The following is a 4,974-nucleotide window of genomic DNA, read 5'->3' on the forward strand; positions in this document are numbered from 1 at the left end:
GCTATGTCCACTCTCGACATAAGGGAAGAACTAATACTAGCCGCTATGTCCACTCTCGACATAAGGGAAGAACTAATACTAGCCGCTATGTCCACTCTCGACATAAGGGAAGAACTAATACTAGCCGCTATGTCTACTCTCGACATAAGAGAAGAACTAATACTAGCCGCTATGTCTACTCTCGACATAAGAGAAGAACTAATACTAGTCGCTATGTCTACTCTAGACATAAGAGAAGAATTAATACTAGTCGCTATGTCTACTCTAGACATAAGAGAAGAACTAATACTAGTCGCTATGTCTACTCTCGACATAAGAGAAGAACTAATACTCTCGACATAAGGGAAGAACTAATATTAGCCGCTATGTCTAATCTCAAGATAACAGGGTAACACTTCTAAGCACGAGCTCCTAAACTAAAACAACAACCATGCTCCTAACTTTTGGGGTATGTGAGTTAGCGGTAATTTTCCGGAATTACAATACTAAAATCTGGAGTTCGATTTTTCGGCGGGAGATAGAACAATAAAAACCTAATCGTTATATTGTAAACCTTTACGCTATTTCGAGGATTAATGTACTGACATAAGGGAGTAAGTGTAGCCACTAATTCAATAAAAAAGAATAATTTTTATCAACTTCTAAAGCAGTAATAATGTTATCATGCGTAATTTTTTTGTAAAATATTACATTGGACGCAAATAACTCGTTTTATTACTTATCGATCTCATTATTAAAGAATTAATAATATTATTTTCTGTATAGTTAGAATAACTCTTGAACTAAAATGATTTATTTTCAAGAAAAATTTGAGCATCTTCAACAAATGTTAACTTACCATTGCTTATATACAACGCTGGAAACTGGGTTTCGATACCCATGGTGGGCAGAGCACAGATAGCCCATTCTGTGTTTAATTACAAACAAACAAAGGTTATAAAACGCCGCCTGCAGGTTGAAAAATACGGTCATTTTAGAACTACATTATTTTTATTTATTTTGCTCAAATTGTGGATTACGATAATTACACTAGATTTGTCTGCTTCCTGTTTAGTTTACAGAGGGAAAATGTGTATTTCCTGACTGCACCAGGCACTATTAAATGTGTTTTGGTTTCGCTTTCCTAAGAAAACATTAGTTTGATATATATTTAGTTTTACTGCCTACATTCTAAAATCTTTTTCGCTATTCCTCGAAGTAATGACACAGAACTAATCGATTCAAATAAGCTTATTTTCTGGAAAGGTGAAAGAAGAATTCTATTTCATAGTTGTTTCTGCCGGATCTTTAACTGAAAATATTTAAACTTATTCAAAGACGAGTCCTATGAAAACGAAAGCATTGATTATATCTACATTTAGATATAAATAATTTATATTCCACTGGGAACTTCTTGCTGCGATATTTGCGCACTTTTAAAAGCCACTAGAATTTAATCATAATTCTACGTATTTCGTTTACTTTTTTCTTGCGAAAAAAAAATTATTTTCAGAGAAACTTACTCCACTTTGGTTAAGTCATGTTTTAGCTAATCTGTTTACATTTAAAAATCACTGAAGTGTTAAAATGATTGAAGGAAAAGGGGAAATTTTTATTCGTCTTTTTAGTGGTTGCATTCTTAGGTTTATATGTATTTTATAAGCAATGCTGATGGCTTTAGTCATTTTATAAAGCCTCAGATATATGTTCGGAGAAAACTTATTTAACGTCTTTTTTTTTTTCTGTAGACAACTTTCATGGAATAAAGATGATTTTATTTCAAAAGGTGGGCAGATCATAGATAAGCCCATTGTGTGGCTTTGTGCTTAACAACAAAAACAAATAAATCTACACATATGTGTGCTATATGGTCTCTGTGAGGAATCTAACAGTCCATAAACCTACCGCTGACCACCAGGGGGCGTTTCAGTAATACAATGATGTAATGTTTATTTGTTTGTTAGTTATGGATTTCGCGCAAAGCTACACGAGGGCTATCTGCGCTAGCCGTCCATAATTTAACAACGTAAGACTAGAGGGAAGGCAGCTAGTCATCACCACCCACCGCCACCTCTTGGGCTACTCTATTACCAACGAATAGTGGGATTGACCGTCACATTATAACGACCCCACGGCTGAAAGGGCGAGTATGTTTGGCAGAACGGGAATTCGAACCCGCGATCTTTGACTGTTTAACCTCTGCAATGCGTGTGGTGGAGTCTTGAAATTATACTTTCTGCGTACCCTGTACTTTCCTGTAAAGATTCATATTGATGCAAAGCATTAATTGCAGTCATTTATCGATACCAACGTCAGTAACTTATTACATACATCTACTTTAATGTCTTAACCTTAACATATTATTTTAGGCACTTTTTATTTTGTTTCATTATTTAAACGTTTCATTGAAACATCTAAAAAACACTTGTATTTTATTTTGTTTCATCATTTAAACGTTTCGTTAAAACATCTAAAAACCACTTGTATTTTATTTTGTTTCATCATTTAAGCGTTTCGTTAAAACATCTTAAAAACCGTTTGTATTTTATTTTGTTTCATCATTTCACGTTTTACTTTATGTTGATCAAGGAAGTACGTTTCTTTTAACACGTTTGCTATAGTACGTTTCAAATTATGTGATTTCTCAAAAACTCTAGAAAGCAAAGATGCAAAATGATGTTATAAATAGAATGATTTTTTTAAAGTATAGTTTCACTGAGTTTTTGTGTCCACTGTGTTGCAATCTCCCAGAACTTGTGATATTTTTTCCGTATTAATTACAAAATTTCCTTGCAAATTCTGAGTAGTTTCTGGCATTTCGAATAGTTCGAAGTCACAAGAGCGTGTGACTACCAAATAATCCCATTTTATAAGCCGTCAAATCAAACGAACTTAGAACAAAAGTAAACTTTTCTTGAAACTATATTCTATTAAGTTTAGAATAGTTAAAGCTTTCATCTTTTTGTATAGGTTACATGAAGAGTTTGTAATGATTTTCTTTTCTGATAACAATAAAACAAATAGTAAACCTTAACTTTTATTCTGATTTATTCACCAGTAACGATATTTCTATCTGGAATTATACACATTACTAGGTGTAATGGAACGCACTTCTGAGAACGAGGAAACTCGAAAGTTTGTCGTCAGTACGGAGGGGGAGGGGGGGGAGGCGTGGCATATCTCTACATACACTAGCTACAAAAAAGAAAAAAAAAGAAAGAAAAACTGCATAGACAATAAATTATTCTGTTATTCATCGCATTTAAAGATCTAATTCCTGGTGCGACATATGATGAATCTGGTTTTCTCTTTCAAAATATTTTTTTCCTCAAGTTGTTGCCATTAGAAATTTCAACCTTAACGGCACATTACGCGCACGTGAGCTAAATTGCAGTTAGGTCATAGTCTCTACTGTTCAGATATAACTATCTCTAATTTGAACTAATGACCAAAAGAAAGGTTTAAAAATGTAATAGAATAATGTCTTATGACAAATATAATTGTAATCATTCTTCGCCAGCTTGTAAAAGGCATAATCACCATAACAACCGTTGTTGTATCAAAGGGCTTATATGAATAGTGTTCCGACTGCTACTCTGTTGTATCTCAACCGGCCGGAAGAACTCTGGATTGAGTGCGTCGTCGGCAGTGGATATGAAAAATATAAAGTGGTTGGAATACTATCATTATACACTCTTCTAATTCTCAAAAATCCCTAAGGGAATAGATTTAGAGTGTAGTGTTCTAAAATGTAACAGGCCTAAAACTAGTGTCACATGATAAGTATAATTGTAAACAAAACATTTAATAACAATATTCTCTATTGCGCTTCTAAAGCACCAACATTTTAAGCGTGAATAAGTTGTAAGATTTTATGTTTTTTCACGTCATTTATTAGATCTGCGGATTGGCCGAACTGATTAATCAAGCAATGTTTCAAACCCGGCTACGTGAGAATATGGGACGTTTAAATATTAAGCGGTACCTAACAAAGTGCACGTACTGCCTAACAGGAAATATCTTAACATTACAAAAACGATGAGGCGATGACAGGGACAATGAAGTGTTAATAAAACTTGCCACTTAACTTCTACTATAAATAAAGTCCACACCTCTTTCAGAGTTCTCAAAAATAGCTTTGATGAGCAATAAGATGAATAAGATCGCTATTTTTAGTGTTTAGTTGTGCACTTATAAAGTTTAAATTTTTCTTGCGGTCAAAAACAGCGTATACTAAACAATGCCACCGAACTGAAATAGCAAGCAGATTTTTAAATACTTCAGGTGGTGGAGACACACGTGGTATGTATTTATACTCAGGCAGTTGGTATTTCTTCTGTACGTCTGAACTAAACTTAACTTTGTATAACTAAATAAAGACTTGATCACAGCAGGTGGAAAATTACGGATCCCAGAAGAGTCCCGAAATCCAAAGATCTTTCTAGAATTACTTCAAATTGTAGCAGAAAACAACATTTCTTTACACTAAATAGTTTAAAACTTCTTAACCTTATACAACTCTTTATAATTAAATTTTATTGCCTTTCGGACCGTGATTTTTAAAATTCTCGCCATAAGAAGTGTAAAAATATGCGGTAACATGACGAAAATGTTACACTAACCAAATTACATAAAGCTCATGCAACTCGAGAGCTGTTAGTCCAAGCGAGTGTACCTCGTAGAAACATTTTATTATTATTATCATTATATTACCTAATTTAACCTTGTCTAGCCTAAAAGTTTCTGAATTTTACATTTTTAGTTACTTATATAATAATAAATAAATTGTTTGTTTGTTTGTTTGTTTGTTTTGGAATTTCGCGCAAAGCTACACGAGGGCTATCTGCGCTAGCCGTCCCTAATTTAGCAGTGTAAGACTAGAGGGAAGGCAGCTAGTCATCACCACCCACCGCCAACTCTTGGCTACTCTTTACCAACGAATAGTGGGATTGACCGTCACTTTATAACGCCCCCACGGCTGAAAGGACGAGCATG

Source organism: Limulus polyphemus, unplaced genomic scaffold, assembly GCF_000517525.1.
Source record: "Limulus polyphemus unplaced genomic scaffold, Limulus_polyphemus-2.1.2 Scaffold1409, whole genome shotgun sequence".
NCBI lineage: Eukaryota > Metazoa > Arthropoda > Merostomata > Xiphosura > Limulidae > Limulus > Limulus polyphemus.